Raw genomic sequence first — 11,304 nt, forward strand, 5'->3', positions numbered from 1 at the left:
AGACATGTACGCAATAGTATAAAGTGATGAACATAGTGACATAATGTGGAAGCCAAGCAATGGTTCCTCATGATGTGATAAACCAAATAGTTGTAAAAGGATTAAAGGTGAAATACAACACTCCTTAATCCCAACACAGCCCTGATTTATGCAAGGGGAGCTTTCCTAGGGTGAGGCTAGTCAAACCTTGTATCTCACAAGAGATAAAAAAAAAAAAAAAAGAAAGTGAGCTGAGAGGCAGGAGGGACCTCAGTGCTCCCAGCAGAAGAATCTCCAAGAGTGGAGAGTGTCCTTCTGGCCTCAGGTCACTACACTAAAGGTCAGAGCATGTGGAAGATCTGTAAGGAACAAGGATCTTCATTCAAAAGCAACAGAGAGATGTTACCTTGAGCACTTAGGGGTGCCTGGTTTTTCAATCAGCTCAAATGCCTGTGAAAGTAAAACAATGAAAAGGTAATACTGAAGAAGTGAAGTCTTTGAACTCTGATGCTGGTGAATAATATTGAATATACCATGGCTTGTCAAATGAATAAAAAATTAAAATTGTCTTGGAAATAGTGCAGCTTGAGTGCTCCCTAGAAACAATGCTGGTGCGGTCTCGCATACTTTGGGGCATTTATCAAGAGTTGCCAGTCCCTGGAGAAGGACCTCATTCATGGAAGTAGACCAGAAAGGAAAAACCAAAATAAAACAAAACCACCTCAATGACAAAGATTCTCACCACTGGGCCAATTGACAGCACCATGATAGATGAAGAAGAGATTCAGGTTATTAACAATTTCAGCTTGCTCGGCTCCACAATGAACAGACTTGGCACCAGCAGCCAGGAAATGAAAAAACTAATTGCATTGGGGAAGTCTGCTGTCAGCCCTACATTTTATTTCAGCTACACTAACCACCAAACTTATACTAGTACCATAGATATCCAAGAAGTAGAGACATTATGAACTCTACTGGCCATTATTCTAATCCTAATTGCCCTCCCATCCCTACGTATCCTCTAAACAATAGATGAAATTTATCTCCAAAGTGCTAAAGAGTAATGATGTCAGTGTAGGGATTATTCAGGCCATGATCTTCCCAATTACTTGCTGTGCATTGGAGAGGTGGACAATGACTAGGGATGACAGAAGAATTGATGCCTTTGAGTTGTTGTGCGGGAGAAGAGTACTGAACATACCATGGACCACCAAGAGAACAAACACATTTGTCCTGGAGAGAATGAAACCAAGTTTCTCCTTGGAAGTAAGGATTTTGAAGCTCTATTTCACATACTTTGGGCACATGGCCAAGAGAGACCAGTCCTTGGAGAAAGATATCATGCTTAGAAGGATGGAGGGACAGTACAGGAGAGGAAGACCCTAGATGAGATGGATTGACAGAATAATTGGGGTAATCAGGGTGGATGTGTTGGAATTAGTGAGACCGGCTCAGGATAGGGCAGGGTTCAGAGCTACCATACACAGGTCACTATGAATCACAGGCCACTCGATGGCACATAACAACAATAACCCTCAATGAAATGGACAATGGCTCCACCATCAGTCTAAGTCCAACAGATAATGTGAGGACGGCCCAGGGTCAGGTAGCATTTCATTGTTTTACTTAATGGCTGTTTTGTGCTATCAAGTTGAGTCTGACTCACAGCAAACCTATGAGCAAGAGACACACTGGAAATGACTCAGTGACATATAGCACAAGAACAATTTTTTTTAAAAACCTTTCAAAGTATAAATACAGAGACCGAATAAATATTTAGCCTGAGACAATGTGAACCTGAAGGAAGTGGACCACAGTGACTCTGGCAACGCTCTGGGGGAAAGAGTGAGGAGAGAGCATAGCATGTCAGCTTACTGGATGTCTGGAAAGACTAAGAAGCAATGAAGACAGAAGTACCAGTCCCAGTGTGCCAGGAACTCTCTGGGAGTGTCACTGGCTGGCTGAACTTAGCAGTCGTCTGGTGTCAATTTCAGGAGCTCTAGTAGTGCAATGAGTTATGTGTTGGGCTGCTAATAAAAAAGCCATGGTTCTAATCCATGAGCCTCTCTTTAGAAATAAAATGAAGCAGTCTGCTTCAATTACAATTTACAGCCTCAAAAACCCAAGAGAGGGTCTCCCTGGGAGGACATTATGCTGAGTGAAGTACCTCAGTCACAAAAGGACAAATACTGCATGGTGTCACTGTTGTAAAACAGGACTGACATTGGGGTTGGGGGGAGACTGAGAAAGATGGGTTAAATAATCTATACTGCATTGAAACATATGAGGGAGAAAACTGTTAAAAAGGGGATACGTGATTAGGTATTTTTGTCATGACCAGAGTCCAGAGCGAAGGCTGCATAGTGGAGTGGACGTCGGGGGAGGGATTGTAAAGCAATGAAAGAATTTTTCTTTCACTTTTCCAAGAGGGTATTGTACTGGGGGGGAAGGGCTGGGAGGGGAGAAAAGTGCAACAATGAATGAATGGAAATCCAAAGGCTCTGTAAATTTTCATTGAAATTAATAATAAATTTAAAAATAAACAAAACAGCCCAAGAGAGGATCTCAAGGGTATCTATGAATCAGAAGCCTCTCAATGGCAATGGGCTGGCTAGTAATTTGGTTTTATATTGGCTTTTTGTGGGAAGGGAGGGTCAAGTTGAAATTTGTTTCTTTGGGGGTCAGTGAAGTGAATGGAATGGAATGGAATGGAATGGAATGGAATAAAAAAGAGGAAATGGCCAGTGTCTGAACTATTCATCCTGAATATCTCTATTCTAGGAGAATTTTGAACACTGAACCATGTGGTTGAATGAAGCTGTGTGTACCTGTGTCTCATCTCACGTCATTTGTACTTTTGTAATGCATATTACCAGTTTCACTGTAGAGATAAGGAAATTGAGGCTCAGAGATGTTAAGTGATTTTTACTAAGTAACACAGTCAGAACTGGGATTTAACGCTAGCATGACCTTTTGCACTCTTATACACTTGTCTCCCCGCTCCTCCTGGTTTAGGTCAATCCTCGGAAGGTGGCCATTAAAGGGTGGAAGCGAATGGAGAGGCTCAGAGTTCTCTGGAAAGATGAACAAAGGGAAAGAGAAACTGAAGCGATATGGAAGGACCTGAGGAAAGTCAGAAATATGGAAGACCTCCAAGAACAAGAACCTCCTTCCAGAACCAAAAGACAGATGTCACCTTAGGACCAGTGGGTGTTTCTACTTATCAGCCATGACTTGAGGCATCTAAGAGTGCTACAGACCAGACACTGGCCAGGGATGTGGGGTGGAAGGATGTGGATAATTAAGGAAACAAATTGAAAGGAGAAAGGAAAACAACTTAGAAAAACAGAGGTACTAGCAGTAGAGAGAGACACGAAATCGATAGAGTAGAAAGTTTATCGGGTTTTTGTTGTTATTAGGTGTCATCAAGTTGAAGGAGACTCATAAACAACAGATCTGAACCTTGCCCTATCCTAGCATCCTTGATGCGTTCAAGCCCACTGTTTTAGTTACTGGTCAATTTATCTTGGTGAGAAAGTCTTACATGATACCTAAAAGAACTCCTATTTCTTGAAGGTAGTGTGATTACATTCTCATTCCAAATGTGCTGTTATTGCTTAAGTCGCATTTCCAGAACACCTCTTCTCGGGCACACACTTCCAATTGTCTAATTTGTTCTTTCCTTCCTTCCTTAACTTGCTCATGCAGGTAATGGATGGACATTGACTGAGTACCCAACCTTGGAGTTAGTAATCTATTGAGGGTGATATCTTAATAACAGCTGATAGGAAGATGATCCAATTTTCATTCGCAGCCCACTCTGATGGCTTCACTTTGGGCTGGGCTAGGTACCTGGGCTCTCTGCCCTCCTGTCCTTTATCCACTTGCTCAAGCAGAGTGGCACAGAATCTCAGCACTGTCCCTACCAATATGGTGTCCAGACTAGAGGAAACAGCACTTGAGAGACAAGAGAGGGTGTGGAGCCCCTGAGGTGGACAGCGATGCTCTGGGATGTTTGTGTTTAGTTATACTGATGTTCTTTGTATCAAAACCCAGGAGGAGATGGGTGCTATCAGATGAAAGGTCCATAAATATATTCTTTTGAGATTAGCATTACAAAGAAAGGATGGGAGAAGGAAGAGAAGAAAGCATGAAACAGTGAGAATGAAGATAGGAATACAAAGGGACGGGAGAGCTAAAAGGACTTTAAAAGCACTGTGGGGAGGCATGGGGGAGGCATGGGAGTGCTCACCCCGGGAGCCTGTGTCTGCCCTTTGATAAGACTGTGACGGAGAGTCACCCCCAAGCTGCTCAGCAGAAGGCCAGAGCCAGCCTTTGGACATCAATGCAGCATTGAAAACATTGGGGGAACGGAAGTATTTATTGATGTGGTGATGGCTTGATACATTGGATTTGCTTCAAAATAATTCATGAGTTGATGCAAGTTGGAGTTAGGCGGTGGGTACATGGGGGTTCTTTATGCAAGTGTTTCTGCTTTTGGTTATGATTGAAAGAAACCATTTATAACAATGAACAGAACATTTAAAAGAGAGGGCTATGAAGAAGCCACATGCTGTGAGCAGAATATTAGCAGAACAGCAATGCCATAGAATATAAGCAGGAATGAATGAAAAGTGTGCCTCGGATTTTCTTAAATAACACTGCAAACCAGGGGTTTTTAACCAGGGGTTGATGGATGAGCTTGGGGGATCCCTGAACACTCTTAACTGGGTATATATAGAGTGACCAGAGAATTTTGAGCAAGTTTTCAAAGAACCTATGCCTTTCCCCTCAGATGTGAGTAAATGATACGCTCTCTAAAAGGTGTGATGCATACTCTAGTTAGTTGGTATGTGGGCTTACTGAATACAAGTTCATGAGCAAGTCTGGCCCTCTGTGCTGTCCATTCTCCACTCAGTCAAGTATGCAGAACTGACTGGACTAGGTGGTTTTGCAGCTAAGCTCCTTGGTGGCAGGTCCCCAGCCCTGACTTTTCTGACATCACAGTACCTTCAGTGGAGGCAGCACAGAGGTATGTCCTGATGAGAAGTGGACACAGTAGGGAGGTGAATGCAAAGAATTAGGAAAGGCTTGGAGATGTCAGTTGAAAAGTCTCCCTCCTGCGTCTTTGAGAGTAACAGAAGGAAACAGTCCTTTCTTCTGGCAGATTCAGTCATTAAGCTGCAAATATCTAACAGAGACCATGATTTTAACTATTCTGAGGCTCAAAACCTAGAAACCTTACTCATTTTCCAGAAAAGAACTCCTTAGAACATACTTTTCCATCCATCAGGGTGGTACAACACAGTCCAGCCGCTTGAAGCTCATCTTCCAAGAAGTCCAGCTCTCCACAAGTTCCCCAGAAGTCCAGACAAAGGGCTGTCATGTGGGCTCGGAGCCCTGATGCCCTTATCTGACCAGATGGACAGGGACAGGCTGGGTTCATTTAGGGGATGGTAGGTGCCGTGGAGTCATCTATGGCTCCTAGAACTGAATCCTGCCCTATTCTGAGCCATCTTCATCATCTCTAATAGTTAATGAGTCAATCCATCTAGCAGAGGGTCCTAGAGGCAAACTTCGGGTATGTTGTCAGAGATCCTTGGAAAGAGACATCATGCTGGGAACGGTGAAGGGTCCGAGAAAAAGAGGGAGATCTGGCCCCACCCCCAACAAGATTTGGGGAAAAGTAAGTCTTCTCCTGAGTGTCCCTCTCCCTGTGGTACATGTAGGTCTTTACTCCCCCAGGGGAGAGTTTCACACACTAAGTCAGGAACATGGAATTGGCCTCTGAGCATAAAAAGAGAGAAGTGGGGTGAAGGATGACTAGGGAGCCGTACTGCTCTGAGCTGGCACTTCCATGTTGTTCTCCCTGAGTTCCCTGTCGGAGGACCATGTCCCACTCTCTCATGTGGTGGGATGGGGAGAGCACAAAAAGATGGAGAGAAGATCGTTTCCCTTGTCTTCTTCCTGCCAGGGGGCGGAAATCACACCTCTTGCTCGCCCCTTACCTGGCAGTCCCTGTGTTCTGAGCACTGGAGGGAGGGCAGATCCTCAATGGAAGTCTGTCATTCTTAGACCCACCTGCAGAGCTAAAGGCTAGGAGTGGGGTGAGGAGAAGTGTCCATGACAGGGTCAGAGGTGGCTAATGTACCTCTCTGGCCTCTTACGTCAGAACTGTTCCCTCTTCTCTCTCACCTAAGGCTCAGTTCATGTCCTAGCTACTTCAGGAAGACACACATACTCTCTCTCTCTCTCTCTCTCTCTGGCCGTCAGCATTCTGCCATCCCCCTCCATCTGTGTACAACCTTCCAGGATTCCCCACACCCCACAGCAGCACCCCATCTCCTTTTACACCAACATCCCTACTTCCCAGACTACCCCTGACTCCAAGGACATCAGGATGATGTCTTAGTTTTCTCCATCCACGCAAACTGTTAGACTGCAGGACCTTGAGTGGGATCTTTTACCTTGTCCTCCACTTCCTTCCATCCCCAGCTCCTTCAACCTCTTCAAACTCATCCCAATCTCTGGTCTGCCTTCAAACCAAGCAGTCTCATTTCCTCCAGTCAAGGAGAAAAGAACTAATTCCTGCTGTATTTGCACAGTTCCCAGAACCCCCATCCCAAAAAGAACCTGCAAAAGAACTTTTCAGAGAGACACCAGCCAAGGGGGATTTTTTAGGGTGGAATAGGACCTCTTTTCACTATTCCTGTCACCTCCCAGAAAGAAGCTCAGAGCTACTTGGTCCTAAGGGCCAGAGTCTCTGTAACAGCAACCAGGAAGAGAGCTGGGAGCCATCTCCTACGGGTCAGCCGCAGTACCAGCAGGCCCGGCTGGCCAGAACCCAGGGGCACAGACCACTGAAGAGTCCTTGTTTTGTTTTGTTTTTTTTAAACTGTGCTTTATTTAGGGCTAAGCTGGAGAAAGCGTCATCCAATAGTTACAGAAGGTTACAAGGAGTTTTAGGGAGTGTGAAAAGAGCAGTTGTATTGAACTGCAGCTGTATTTTTGTTGTTGTTGGTTTTGTTGTGTAATTTTTTTTTTTACAACATCTGAACATCCTAAAAGGAGGAGTCAAGAGGGGAAAAAAAATCTTTAAAAAAATAATAATAAACCAACAAAATTGACGGAAAAGAAAGGAAAGGCAGGAGGCCTGAGAGGAACCAGAGAATTGTTCTTCTAAAAGCAAACAAGTGGGGGAATAGACCAACTAACGCCAAAACTTGGTCCCAGAGCCTCTCCCGGCCTCCAGGTGAAGGGGGGTCAGGTGAGCTGGCATCGAAGTGCCAAAACAAGTCTTCCCAAAGGTGCAAATAAATTATAATAAATATGTTATACTTTAAAATATATGTGTTCTTAAATAATTCAGTGTTTTATTTTCTGATTCTGAGTTTTTTTTTAAGCAATGTCTTTTTTTAACTGCTCTAAAGTCATTTACCAAAGATAAATATCGTGCTTTCATTAAATAGTTTTCCTTGTTTTTTTCTCTATCATTACAATTAAAAGTCCTACAAAATATGCAAATTTATTTACAGAAAAACAGAGCCGGCATCATTTTTTTTAAACATCCCTGTTTTTCAAAATTCCTTGTAAACAGTTTCAGAAATTCTTCCAAGATTGTGATTTCTCTCTCTCTCTCTCTCGTTCTCTCTCTCTCTCTCTCTCTTTTAAGGTTTTTGTGTGTGTGTGTTGTTTTGAGATGAAAGGTCCCAGTTTCTCCCTTGCCCGGAAAGTCTCTGGAGCAAGCGCGGAAGGCGAGTGAAAGCAGAGGGCTTGCGGAGAGCCAGCGAGCGCGCGCGCAGCTCCCGGAAGCGAAGCGAGAGGCGAGGGCAGTGGGCGGGCGAGGCTGAGGGTTCGCGTCCCGGCGGCGGTGAGGCCTCCACCAGCGATGGGCACCCAGGAGCCCGCAGGTCTGGGGCGAGTCCAGCCTGGCCCCGGAGAGACAACAGCGTCCGACAGCACTCGCGGGGAGAAGGGATTGATGCTCAATCTAAACGCTACAAAAGTACAGTCCTACAACATCTGGGATTTTAGCAGTAACGCTAACTTCTATATTTTTTTTTTTTTATTTTTTTTTCTTGCTGTCTTCTAATTTTCTTCTATTATATAAGTATTTTAAACTTTTTCTTTTTTTTTTAAAATTCTGTACAACTATTAGGATTTTTTTTTTAAGAGGGGGAAAGAATTAGAAGCATTTACAGACTTTTCTTTTTCCACAGTAGTTATCTTGCCTTCGAAGTCCTTTTTTCCCCTCCTTGTTTTCTCACACTTCACAGTTAGATGAGTTTTCATATTTTTTTGTTGTTGCTGCTTTCTCCAAAATATTCGTCGTCTTGTTTGTCTTCACAGCTCCATCCAGACATATAATACAGAAAACCATAGGAAAGTGTCCTAGACTTGAATGAGGGTAATCAAAGCGCCTCTCGAAGTATCAAAGAACTAGTATCTTGCTGTTTTAAAAGCATTGAAGCATTTTTTCTTTTTTTTTTTTTTGTTTTTTCGTGGTTTGTTTTTTTTTTTTTAGTTTTTTAATAACATTTTTTCATAGAATCGCTCTAAGCTGTTTCAAGAACAGCTATGAGGCAGAAAGGAGGAATTCCCTCCATTTGCCCCTCTATTTGACATAGAGCTAACATCTGCGATAAAAAGTTTGGTCCTTTGGTCCCTAAATAGCTAAAGGAATGGCAGAGATGGTCAGTGGCGGCCTCCCAGCCGCACCTGGGGACCAGGCCCCGCCACACCGCTTGCCCCAACCTGCCTCTTAGGCGCCCATGGGCTGCCAAAGCCCCAGCGATCGGCGATCGGTCGGCAGCATCTCTTCCCAGTTCCCAGCCCTTCAGCCTCCCAGTCTGGTTTCATGTTCTTTTGTCTATAAAGTTGCCTTTTTTTGGTGGTTTTTGTTTTTTTCATTCCTCATTTTTCTTCGTACTCTTCGTCTTTATGTCATGTGTAAATTTATTTTTTTCCCCAAACACGTGCCCTCTGAACTCCATAGACGCTATACTTTCCTTGAAGAAATGTTACAGTCACAGAGTGTCTGGAGTCTTCAGCTTGATTGATTTTGGCTGATATGTCAAAGGTGTCATCCAACAGTTCTCATTTATAAATATATATAGAGAGAGGTTTGTATTTTTAATGTAGCCCGTTCAGCATCCTGCCCTAAAATGAAGAAAATCAGGGCTGATTAAGCCAAGAGGAGAACTACAGAATACAATCAAACACCAAAAGGAAGCCTGCCCTGGGGGGTTTAGGATGGGAGTTCTGGGGGATGGTGGAAGGGAGGGAAAGAGACCACTATGATAATTAGTCATGATCATGATAAATTAAAAAATGAAATTTACTATTCTGTTCAGAAGACCAATGGGTAGACTAGTGGTGATGGTTTTTAACAGTTTTAGTGGTTCCAACAATTCTCGATTTGGGTGCCTTTAAAGTTCTGGATCGAGGACGGCTAAGATCTAAGGAAAAAATTTAGGGCTGCGGGATAGGAATTCATAATTCACTTGTCTGTGAGGGGACCTAGCCCAGATACAATATGTATACAGAAGCCTAGCAAACACTAGAGCAAAAATCAAACAACCCAGCCTAGTCCGCCCCCATTTGACCAAAAGAAGAAAACAGGTCTGTGACATGAATTTTGCAGAATTCTTGCCCAGCTTCCAGCCAACTATGTCTTTCCTGAAGTCAGTAACTATTTGCGAGGCTATGTATATATATGTATATCTGGATATATGTGTAGAAGATATTCACCTGCACATATGTGGATATACATGGATATGTGTGTATGTATATGCATATATATATCTATATATATATACACACACGCACACATAATATTTTCTCATACATGCCAGGGAATTTAGAGAAATTCCAAATTTTGGGGGAATGAATGGGAGAACCTAAAAAGAAGTTAGAACTGATTTCATTATTCAACTTAAAGGAATTAACTCGGACAAGTTCTCTGTTTTGTTCTTAATGGTAGCTTTTTGGTGTTTTATTTTGCTTTTTTAAGAAGAAAAGAAAAAAAAATCATGATCTGACTAGAATCAGAAGGAGAATGCTTAATCATTGTGAATTAACAAATGAGACTCATCTCCATTCTAGCAAGCAGCTTCCACTTATACATGGGGTGACTGGTTACATCGAGAGAGTTAGAACTGCAAAGCCCCCAGTTGAGGGGACGACGTCATGCGTATATCAATCCATGCTGGCAGGTTTTTCACACTGTTGATTCAACAAACAGCAAACCGTACACAGCAGTCTAAACAATTACAACACCAAAGAAAATAATAATAAAATAAAATAAAATAAAACACTTGTCAAGGACCCTTTTTCAGTTGTAAACAAAAAGGTGCATTTGGCTTTTGTCAAAACTATTTTTTCCAGACCAACCAAAAAGCCCTCCCCAGCCCCCCGCCCCTGCACCTCCCCTTCCCAAGTTGAATTTAGCAGAAATGACTACAATACAAACCTTACAATTGTTAACAGGCCCTCTCTCTCAGAGGCCTCTGGCTTTGAACTCTAGGATTTTGTTTTTGTTTTTTTAATCATTCTCATTCTGTTATAAAAATTTTTGGTTTTAATTTTTTTTTTTTTTTTAGTTTTGTTTTTCCATTAAGAGTGAGATTTAAAATAGCCTAACTGGAAAAAAGATCAGACCTAGGAAAGTGTCAATTGAAAAAGGCCCCCAAATTTCTAGAAAAAAAATAAAATCACAATGTTTTCAAGTGCAAGTAAATCAACCACGCATAGATATATTTTTTTAAGATGTTTTCCTTATTTTTAAGAAAAAAAATTGAATGGTTTGCACAGTTAAATGATCCCATGTTTGACAATTCAGGAATTCATCTTTACTTTTACTAAATTTTTTTTGGTTGTTGTTCTTTTGGTTTTGGTTTTTTTTTTCTCTATGTGACATCTAGAGAAGCATAAAAAACGCTGAACAAGAAAAACCAAACAACAGAAAGTAAAAACCACTGCAAGCACCAAGTACGAAACGAAAATGAGCACAGCAAAAAAGGTCGTGGCAGCACAAAGTCAAGAAAATGCACGTGTGATCATGACTGGCCAATCATCAACTGATACGACATCCAAGAGAAACGCTCCAATCACAGCACCTCCACGAAACTGGACGGCAATTGTCATGCAACCGATTCTTAGCCTTGTTACATGACGCCATCATGTCACATTGTGAACTTTGAGTTGATTTGAACTTACGCATGGGGGACTGTTTTCTCCACTCTCATGTGATTACGTGAACTTTATTCCTAGCTCAGCGCGAGACTGTGGTGGATTTGACTGGCCCTGGTTGGGTTGTTGGAATTT

At 42.5% G+C, this 11,304-nt stretch overlaps 1 protein-coding gene across 2 annotated transcripts in view; it reads right to left on the reverse strand.

Annotated features, from left to right (window-relative positions):
• Positions 1–8,504: 8,504 nt before the first annotated feature.
• Positions 8,505–11,304, reverse strand: part of CELF4 (CUGBP, Elav-like family member 4) — a 356,428-nt gene continuing 353,628 nt past the window's right edge. The window contains exon 12 of one of the 2 annotated variants that reach the window (XM_006889207.1): positions 8,505–9,138. The gene's annotated coding sequence lies outside the window, so the exon portion shown is untranslated. The remainder of the gene's footprint in view (positions 9,139–11,304) is intronic. The other variant, XM_006889199.1, reaches the window with a different exon arrangement.

The sequence above is a fragment of the Elephantulus edwardii genome, unplaced genomic scaffold (assembly GCF_000299155.1).
Source record: "Elephantulus edwardii isolate Elephantulus edwardi_28Jun2011 unplaced genomic scaffold, EleEdw1.0 scaffold00076, whole genome shotgun sequence".
Lineage (NCBI taxonomy): Eukaryota > Metazoa > Chordata > Mammalia > Macroscelidea > Macroscelididae > Elephantulus > Elephantulus edwardii.